This window comes from Peromyscus maniculatus, chromosome 3 (genome assembly GCF_049852395.1).
Source record: "Peromyscus maniculatus bairdii isolate BWxNUB_F1_BW_parent chromosome 3, HU_Pman_BW_mat_3.1, whole genome shotgun sequence".
Taxonomy (NCBI): Eukaryota; Metazoa; Chordata; class Mammalia; order Rodentia; family Cricetidae; genus Peromyscus; species Peromyscus maniculatus.
The window spans coordinates 148513393-148524327 of record NC_134854.1 but is presented as its reverse complement, the minus strand read 5'-3'; the positions used below and the strand labels follow the sequence as shown (position 1 = coordinate 148524327).

General features: G+C 44.3%; 1 long non-coding RNA gene across 1 annotated transcript; it reads right to left on the bottom strand.

Annotated features, from left to right (window-relative positions):
- Nucleotides 1–212: 212 nt before the first annotated feature.
- LOC143272188 (uncharacterized) lies at nucleotides 213–3676 on the bottom strand. The gene is made up of 2 exons (XR_013049625.1): nucleotides 3443–3676; nucleotides 213–1598 (listed from the first exon to the last, which is right to left on the bottom strand). It is a non-coding gene; the product is annotated as an uncharacterized LOC143272188 (long non-coding RNA).
- Between the last annotated feature and the right edge of the window lie 7259 nt (nucleotides 3677–10935).

Here is a 10935-nt window from a genome sequence, read left to right as displayed (position 1 = left end):
GCCAACCCTGGAAATAAACATTTTCTATGTTTCTATGAAGTTTGTCCCCAGCTGAGGACTTTCTATCCCCAAATACTATCTGTTGAATCACTTATACTCTCTGGTCTGGACCACAAATCTTTTGATCCCCAAATATCTGGAGAATGGCAGCATGCCAACTCGTCCACTGAGTAATGAACAGGACTGTAGTGAGTAATCACATTCTGAGCCACTATTTTTAATTGGCTATTTTAATTAGTGAGAGAGATCAGGTGTAAAAGCTAAGAAAATGTCCCTTTCAGAAACAGTTGTAGGAGTGGTCCATCCACAAGGTGTATTTATCTTCAATTCTCGGCTAAGGCATAGTGTAAGGCACAGAAGACCTATAAAATATAGCTTGTGTAACAAAGTGTTTATGGCAAACCTGTGAAGGTAACCACTCCCTTGACATCTGCAGTGGAATAGCACTAATTAGCTTTCCTTTATTTCCTGTCAATCCCAAACTCGCCCATTAAAGTGAGATTCTACCTCAGGATAATTCTATCATAGGGTTAATTTACTTATTCTCCCATTGCTTCTGTTATGTCCGTCCTGTCTGGTACCCTCCTTGGTTTGATGATAGACAAGTTTGATCGGCTTTCACACACAGTGGGAAGAATCCTACCCCTACATCCATGGCAAAGAACATGGCTGAAGGTCAGATCCCAAAGCACAGGTTATCAGCTTCTCGATTCTGAAAGGAACACCTGGCTGCTTGGAAGTATCAGGTGATCCAGGAGGAAAACTACCGAAGGGAAAGGATTGCTTTCAGGGGACAATGGACACAGAAGATCAAAGGGCGTGGGAGGCACCAGCATGCAGGAGAGCAGGCCAACCTCTGTGACATACGCCTGGTGTCGTTTTCTAGCGCAGATTTCTGATTAGTGGAAGGAGTCACAAAACAGTTGGTAAATGTAGCCCCAGAAGCACGGAGCCTTTCTGTGCAAACCCTCAAACCAGAAGCTTCCAGTTTGCCATTTGGACAGTGTTCTCAGATTTTTTTTTAAGATGGACAAACTGGCTGAGATCTGAGATGTGGTGACTGTTCATTTTGCAGATAACATGCATCCTTCTTCCTCCCTTTATTTTTTTCCAGGAAAGCCTATTATTTAAGAGATGTGCCTGATCACATTTCAAGAAAGTCCAATCTACTTTTGATTCCCACTCTGGATGATAGCCTGGTTAAATTTTCATGCTAGCCTACACTAGATTCAATCCAGTGGCCCATATATTTATAGGGCAACTACCCTGCAAAGAGATAGGGCAAGCTCCCTGAAAGAAATCACCATGAATAATGCATGATGCTGATGCTTAGGGACATGGCTCTCACCGTAGAAAACAAAGGATTTTGCAAAGAGTAACACAAGGTAGACTGTGTTAAATGCACATGGACAGCTCAAATGGTTGTGCTGTTTCAAACTGGGGGAGACCATATAGGCAGGACAGTGAGTTGACCTGGGAATCCGTCAGAGGAGAGACAACCTCTATAGATCTTGAACAATTTGTACAATTTTCCCAAGTAGGGATCACTTGGCGGCCTTTCAGGAGGTGGTGTAGATGCAGGAGATGTACTTCCATGACTAGAATATGGAGTAAAAGAAAAGAAAAACATTCAGTACAGGGTTGGAGGGTAAGGAGGGGGTAGGTGGAGATTCTGAATATCAGGTTGAATCTCTGTTATGAGGAGTTTGAGGGAAGGGTCCAGGCAAAAAAGTCTCAAACCATTTAACTAGAGGCAGGGACATGATCAATGTTGTGTCTTGATAGAATACTAAAAGAAAGAATTAAGTTAAACTAGAGAGGAACAGATAAAAGACCACTGCAGAGTCAGCAGGAGAGGGTACACTGGCCCCTGCACCAGAGTGGTAGCTGTCCATTGAGGAATGAGATATTGTTTATGGGCAACATGGCAGAGAATCATCAGCAGAGCAATCCCAGGGCTTAATGATTCTGGAGACAGTGCTTAGAAGAGCAAAATGGAATGAGCCAGGCTGTGCTGTTCTGTTGCTGATTTTCTGCCTCAGTGACTGGAATGACAAAATGCCATCAAATGCCAGACTTGAGGGAAGTCCTAAACTCTCATCCGAGGCATCTGGTTCCTGAAGCTGCCTGTCTGGCCAGGCTGCAATCATGGGAATCTTCTTTTTCTAAAATGCTGAATGACCATCACATTAGAAGACAGCAACATGGTTAGTGATTTGACTTCAGAGATAAGAGCTTGGGGTAGAGATTAAAAAAAAAAAAAAGGAGAGTAGGTAGAAACAGAGAGTTGCCATATGAAAAAACAAATACTTCATTCGTGAAAATAGAAACGTAGGACCTTTAAACCTTTGTCTTTGGCCACGTAGGAATATGGACATGATCTGCTACTAGCAAGGAATCTGGTCATACCGGCCAGCTCTCTCTGTTGGATAACTTCCCAATGATGAACACACATGGCCAAGACTCCTACATGAAGGGCTTACATGTTGTATGCACATATGCATTGCATGTATGTTTGGCCACTTGAAATTATTTACAAAGTTAACTGTCATTTGGCCCACCATGGCTGATTGATTAGAACTCTCAAGAGCATGTTGGAGGCACACTAGATGTTCCCTGGCCCTACCACCCGTAGGGGAACTAAATTGCTCTGAGGCAATGATGCAGGGGCCTGCCTATCTCCACCATTCATTCTTTATAACTTCTCCCCTACCCTGCGGGTCAAGACAGTTCTTAAGTATGCAAAACTGGGTCAGGAATGAAAAGAGATTATTTCATGTAGTCTATTTTGTTCTTTTACTAAATGTGTGTCTAGTGTCAGTGTTCCAAGGGACATGTGTCATTGATGTAAACAAACAAAAGGATGCTTGGGTTGGAGAAAAGTATCAATGGCTAAAGCACTTGTCATATAAGTGTAGGGACCCAGTTGCACAAAAAGTTGGGATTAAAGAGGCAAACAATAAGGAGCCCTGTCTCAAGATAGAAGTCAAGGACCTATACCTCAGATTGTTCTCTTACCTACACACACACACACACACACACACACACACACACACACACACACACACGCATATACAGAGTGGGGGCAAGGGAAAAAGAGGAAAGAGAAGACTATGACCACATGTGACAGAGTCAAACATGGAGTGGTTTGCAATATTAAAACCCTGTCTTTTTGCTTATGGCAAAGCCTGCTAACTAGTCCGTTAGGAGGCTTCTCCATATTGTGCCTCCACCACCTGTCACATGCATGGTAGGCCGATTGGGCTGAGGAAGGCCTGAGGATTATGCATTACAGTTCCACTGGGCAAGCCTTGGTGGTTTAGACCATTGACTGCACTGTATTATCCAGGAATAGGTAATTAATTAGGAGGATGCATCCTAATTAACACAAGGGATGCTGGGTAATGAGAAAGAGCTCCTGGATCCAAAAGGGGATACAGACCTTTTGCTTATGCTCTTTCCAACAGTCAAAGGACACTTATATGACCTGTATGTGGCACTCCTCTGTCATGACCTGCTGTGACCTTTGGATTTCCAGCACTCATTCTCCCACTGGGGTCAGTTAGGAGAGTAAGGTAAATATATTATTAAAACACTTGACGGGAGGAATATGGTTGCAAATCCTGGACAGGGATGAAGCTGTCTTCACCATGGGGTCTGTGCTCTTGACTTGGGTGCCCGGGGGAAGGGAGCAGAGAGAGGACCCTGGGAGGTGTGGAATGCTGGGGCAGCTGAACCATTGCCTCATTGTGTCCCAGATTCCACATGGCCTCCTTAGCTTCCAGAACGCCTGTGTGACCTCACTGGATTCCAGGCTCTATATAGGTTCACCACCAGTGTCTACTACTGTAAATAATTGAAAGGAATATACTAGGGTGAGCATTACTGTGGCCTCCCCCCGACACTTTGCCTTTCATAAAATCTTTTTATATCAGAGGGGTCTGGCCCCAGCCACTCCTAGCTCTATAATTAGTTCTGGGAGCTGTGAGGATCACAATTTAGCTAATGACATTTCATGGTTCAATTTTTGGGGGTCCCTCCGGCCCTTTAATCTTTCTTGGAACAAAGAGCTGGGGTTCCAGGTGACTGGGTAATTTGCACTAATAACACGTTGATCTGCCAGTGGGTTCCTAAACTTCACAAATGAGCAATTGGGCCCCCAAGGTTAGTGTGCCAATTAGAGGGCCCTTCTCAGCCTTCCAGCTCCTTAGCAGATGAACAGAGTTGGGGACTCATTAGTCACAACTGGCAGGCTTTTGTTACCAGTTTCACCTGGGCCATCATTCTGCCGCCTGCATTTTTGAAAGCAGAGGATTGCCAGCCTAGAGACAGCAGCAGGGTCTCTGAGACGCCCTAGACAATAGACAAACGAGGTCCTCACATGCTGCAGGACACTGAGTTATAAGAATACATAGGAACACACAATAGACAATGTCACCTGGTCAAATGCCACTTGGAGGGACTGGTGAGCATCTTATCCTTGGAAACATCAGGTGATCTGGAAGTCCCTCTCCAGTCTGTGGGCCTCTGGGATTTACTCAGAGCTCTTCAATGGGCTTTCACTTAGCTTCAGGTTGCTTTGACCAAATGTGTGGCAGAAATAAGTGTGTGGGGGTGCATCTTATTGGGCCTATTGCTCCAGGGAGCTCAGTCAATCACGGTGGCAGGGGTGGGAGCATCATAACGGAGTGACTCCATGGAAAAGGGGGTGTATGAGCCCCTCTCATGGAGGCCAGTCTAGAGAGCTGACTAGTGGATATGATACAACTTTCAAAACCAACATCCACCAATTAGGCCACACTTCTGGAAAGTTCTACAATCTCTTGAGACATCACCAACCAGAGACCAAGTGTTCAGCTATAGAAACTTGTTGAGCCCCTTCTAGATTCAAATTACAGCGCCCACCAACCTAATGCTTGTCTTCGTGCTGTCAAGCTCGTCCTTCACTATCCGCTTCTCTTCCCTCCCTGTTTCACTAAACGGTATTTCCCTAAGACTCATACAGTCCTTTCTTCCTCCTCTTTGAAGTCTTGGTTGAGTTTGCCCCTTCAAGACTGAGCTGATGTCCTTGCCACTTGTCTCGTTATAGCCCTTCTGCTTAGCCTGGTGACAGAAATATTCAGACTTTCTCCATAAAGCTCTGAGCTCCAGGGAATGAACCAGACAACCGTCAGAGCCTTGAAGGCTCAGGCACATGGCAATAACACAAGTATTGCAAGTGAATAAAATGCATTAAAATGTTTAGCCCTTATGCACAAAGATAACTAAGACAGAAAGACAACACATGCAGAATGCTTGGAACGCTTAGAAAAGAAAAAGGGGGCACTAATCAAATATTATTTTGAGCCGGGTGGTGGTGGCGCACGCCTTTAATCCCAGCACTCGGGAGGCAGAGCCAGGCGGGTCTCTGTGAGTTCAAGTCCAGCCTGGGCTACCAAGTGAGTTCCAGGAAAGGCGCAAAGCTACGCAGAGAAACCCTGTCTCGAAAAACCAAAAAAAAAAAAAAAACCAACAACAACAAAAACCAAATATTATTTTGAGACTTCAAGTCTCCATTTGCCCTTATCTCCAGTAAGCACGGTGGGGGAGGTAATTACAGTCCCGTGTGCCCTTCCCTCCCTTCTACCTTCTACACTGGATCAGAAGGTGGGGCAAGAGGCTTACTACAAGGGTGTTAGCAAGGCTGCTGTAAAATAATACTGTCTCTGTGGCTGAGAAGACTTGCGGCCGGGGTAAGCCACATTGCACCTCGTTCTGAAGCTATTGTGCTCGGATATTAATAGCGCAGCAGTACTGTCTGTGTAGGCAAGTGTTGCTCTTTCTGGGCTGTGTAAGCCCCCATCTCCCAGAAACAAAAGGCTCCACAAATAACCTCAGCATGTTCTAAATTCCTTTGGGGAGGGAGCCTGGAGATAATTAACAGGGCAAAGAGGGTGGGGCTCAGGAGAGAGCACCCTGCAGGACAGTTCATAGCAGCCTCAAACTCAGGATAGGAGAAGCTGGTTGGAAGGTGCTGGTGAAAGACCTGGAAAGACAAAGCAGGTCAACACTCCTGGATTTCAGACCTTGTTCTAAAAGAAGCCCACTGTGGTATATATATATATATATATATATATATATATATATATATATATATATATATATAATCAGTGAACTTTTCTATTTCTATAGTCTGCTTTTGTTGGTTTGTTTCAGCCTGCATTAAAGTGCTTTGATGGCCAAATCAAATCTTGAGAAAAAACATTTAATCAGTTGTAACACAATATATTAATGCAAATATTATTGTTATAATATTTGCATTAATATATTGTTATGGCATCCTAAGATGTCATTGTGTTAGCAATGACATCTTAGGATGCCATGCCAACTGCCACATGACAGTGCATCATATCTGTGGTGACCAGCTTTGGAAATCAGGAAGGAACAGGGGCTGGGTGTATGGGTTGACATCAGTTTCTTGTCACCCTCTCTCCAAGAAAACTGCCAGGTTTTCTCAAACTGGTACCCCAATACCCACCTGAAAGACTCTCAGTCTCCCCTAGGCATCTTCTCTCTCACCCCTCCTCACAGCCATTTGTGGCTAGAAACCCATTTTTGCCAAGAACCAGTTCAAAAACTTTTGTAAATGGGTCTCTATTTTACATGCTATTGTTTTCTCAGTGCCAAATGACCTTGCCTGACATTTGGTTCACTGTGTAAGGGGTGGTAACTTTGTATATAATATTTTACCTTTCTGTGGCTCAATTTTTGAAACATCCATGTAAAACCGATACCTACCTACAGCAAGGCGAAGGTGTGGCCTAGAGTGGAGCTCAGTGGTATTTACAGGTCACATCTTCCCAGGCTCCCGCTGTGATACATCTCATCTCTTAGATCTGCTGCTGCCCCACCAGGTTAAATAACTCAGAGCATTGATGCCTGATGCTTCTACTCAGAGCAACCAAAGAGAAGTGGGTGAAAAGAGGTGGTCGGGCAACTTCTGATAGCAGATCTCCATGCTGCCTGGATTGGCATAGCAGGGACTAATCTCTGGTCCCGTTTCTATTGAAGCAGTCTGTTAGATACAGTGTACAGACAAGACTCTACAGTCCTATTCAGCATCACAGAGAGGAAGACTCATCAGGCCCATGTGTGTGTGTCAGGAGAACAGGCGTATTAACTCCCTGGGTTTGATAAGACATGGGGACACAAGCTAGGAGGCGTCAGCAGCAGAGATTCATCAGCTCACAGCCCTGGACGCTGGGGATCCTGGGTCACCTGTTCCACATCCCTCTCCTGGCTTCTGGCACTCTTGACTTGGCAGTAGCTAAGTATGCTCTCTGTGTTTATGTTTACCTGAACCCAATTCCCACTTTCCTTTTGTGGGACATTGGTTCTATTGAACCATCCCTACTGACCTCATTTCAAGTTGATCACCTCAGCAAATACTGTGCTGATCACCATTGTCACATCCAAGTTCCCAGGGGCTTAGCATCCTGGCATATTACTCTAGATTCTTTTTATTAGCATTTATTAGTTGTCTACAATAACGGGTTCCATTGTGACATTTTCATGCATGCTCACACCATCCTTATCCCTCTTTCCCACTCCCACACTCTTCCCTTCCCCTTCCCATCTACTTGCCTCTCTACTTCTGTGTTTTGTTTTTCCTCCCTGACCCCTTGTGCTTTCTTGGCATTCTGCACAGCATCCTGGGGGAGGAGTCTGTTATAGGAACATGGGCTCCTTAGCAGTCATTACAGCACCAAAGAAAACATCTCTCCATCCCCAGTGTCTATTAACTGTGCACAGATACTCAGGTATTCTTTCAGGACTGGGGTATGAAAGCCAAACCATAGCAGGCATGCCATCCCCAGGATGAATGGAACTTCAGGAGAAGAATGATTCTCTCCCGCTGGGCAGACAAAAGACATCAAACCCTAGGAAGAACACAGGAGAAGAGAGCACAGAGTCTCAGCTCTCCAGGATGGATTTCCCAATGGAAATGGATGTCTATTTACCCACACATACATTCAACTGGGGCCACATTGTGGGGCCCACATCTGTATCTGAGCCTCTGGAAAAGTGGGTAGAATTCAGATTTCTTCATTCCATCCCCTCCTAGAGATTCTCTGGATGGGATTTCAGCAGGTTGTCATACAGACTCAATGGGTAAGCTGCTGATCACTGAAGTCTGAGAAGCTTCACTGAGTAAGGAGACTGGATCTGAGAGCAGTGGGTCAGGGTGTGTCAGGATCATAGGTTTATAATCTGCATGGAGCTGGGACAGGATAATGAGAGGCACTGAGTCGCTGGCTCCCAGCATCTGGTTTCGTGAGAAGCTGTGTTCAGGACTGCAGCAAAGCCCCAGATATTTTCCATCACCACAATTTTCCTGGTGGCTTAAGAATGACAACTGTGTGCAGTGGCTGTGACCACAGGCTTGAATTGAGGTTGGAAGAGTGAGGGATTTGGGAGGACTGAATACAATGTTTATGGATCTTTTTAATCCACAGATTCTGGGATTACCTCCAGAGTTCAAGATAGATGTTAGGGTCCTGAGAAGCACCACGTGAAGCTCCTGTTCCAATATTAGGTCTTATCTTTATAAAGTTCTTTTGTGTTCATATGGGCACCTGTGAAATGGATATAACATGATTTTTGGCACAATGGAGCCATAGCTCAGTGGGTAAAAGAGCTTCTTGTACAATCATGAGGATCTGAATTAGATCAGAGAGCCCAGTACACAGAGCAAGAAAACAGACAAGAACAATGAAAAATGGGAAACAAAATCAAATGGTGAGATCCTATCTTAAACAGGGTAGACAATGAAGAACATCACCAAAGTTTATCCTTTGACTTTCATTCATGTGCCTTGGCCCCCGCGCGCAAGCACACACACACACACACATACACACACACACACACACACACACACACACACACACTGTGTTCCTGCAATTATCTCATTATTTTTCATCTTGAAGACAACCTAGTCCAATTATTGATAACTTGTGAAAGAGGTGAGCACATGAATGTATAAGAAAAGGAAAGTGGTGGCGATGATTTGGGTGCAAGTGTATTCAACCTGAAGCCTGTACACAACCCAGAACAGCTCAGATGAGGCCTCATCCAAAGTCACACATTTACTTAAAACATGAGAACAGTTTGCTGTTTTTTTCTTTTTGGTAATTACATTGCATGGCTTATGAGAATGAGCTTGAGATGACAGTATCCTTTCACAACGTCAAAAGGTTGGCTATGCCTGGCTCTAGATGAAATAGGACAATGAATAGCTCTCTGTGGGTTCCTAGCATTGCGGGTGTGTCTCTGGTAGGTTCCTCTGCCATTTGGCTCTTAGTTCACATGAAGCTTCCACATTTCAGGATTAAAGCCCAGGAGAGCATCACCTAGTATCGTTAACATCACTACAATTTTCTGTTCCCCACAAGGAGGTTAGCTCTATTCAAATGAGAAACAACTTGCTATTCAGAAACACTGTAGATTGATGTCCTGCAACTGATAGAATCAGGTGGAACTCCACTGATATTGTCAGAATGTTGTGTAGACACCCAAGACACATGATAAAACAAAGAAAAACCACCTTGTTTCTACATATTCTATACATCTCTTTGCTTGTATACATGTGGTATTTCCTTCGTTTGAAGTGGTGTTAAGCACATATAAATTTTAAATGATATGTGAGTTTTTAATGCAGCCTTATTAGGAAGAAATAAGTTGGGAATTCAAAGCTTCCCTGGGGAAGGGAAGGAGGGGAGGGAATGGCTATGTGTTTGTACCTTTGACTCTGGTGGATATGGCAACATCTTTGAGGAAGCTGCCTCCTCAGTTCTCTGTGTTTGTATGTTTCATGGTACAAGATGCTCACAGGCTTTCTCTTGCAGAGTGTGTGAACTACAAAGTCTGCATAGGATTGCTTTCATTTAAATTTGAAGAGTCCATTAGTCTCCTAACACCAATGGTTATCAGAGATTTCCCTAAAAATACCAGAAGAAAGACCAGAGCAATCTTTGTCTTACAAATAGACAGTAATTTACTCAAAGACATGCCATGGTTTCCCATGTAAGTTCCACTGTGACAGAACAGTAATGAAGAAGAAGATAATGACATCATCTTGTCTCATAGGAATGAAGATCAAGGTCTCATTTCTTACTGGTTAGATCCATAGAGATGAAAACAGAGATGTGCTTTCTAGTATCTGTCTTCCCTTCAAGCTTATAGTCCCCAGAGACTGAATAAACCACATCAGGAGATTGGTCACAATCAATTTTCAAATACAATCACCCTGAAACCCTGAGTGTGAAAACATTGTTGAGGTTATCGTAAGTAAGACTGCTCTTGTGTGGTAGACTGTGGAGGTGGATTGTGGGTAGATTCCAGAGGTGAGTTGTGGGTATACTAAAAAGGTGAGTTGTCTTTAGACCTCAGAAGTGGATGCCAGGAAGACTGCAGTGGTGGGTTGTGGGTAAACTGAAGAGGTGGTTTGTGGGTAGACTGAAGTGTAGCCAGAAGTTTCTTAGTCCCGCCTGGTGCCAAAGTCCTGTAGTCATTTATAAAATAATCACTCAGAGGCTTATATTAATTACAAACTGTATGGCTTATGGCTTCAGCTTCTTGCCAGCTAGCTCTTTCACCTTAAATTAACCCACTCCTATTAATCTATATGTTGCCACGTGGCCGTGGCGTTACTGGTCTGCTGGCATCTTGTGCTCCTTTGGCAGTGGCTGGCATCTCTCCCGACTCTGTCCTCTTCTCTCTGTATCTCTGCTTGGATTTCCCACTTAGCTGTAAGCTTTCTTGCCATAGGCCAAAGCAGCTTTATTTATTATCCAATGAGAGCCACACATATTCACAGCATACGGAAAGACATCCCGTAGCCCTGAAGAGGTGGGCTGTAAGTAGACGAAAGAGGTTGGTTGCATGAAGATGGCAGTG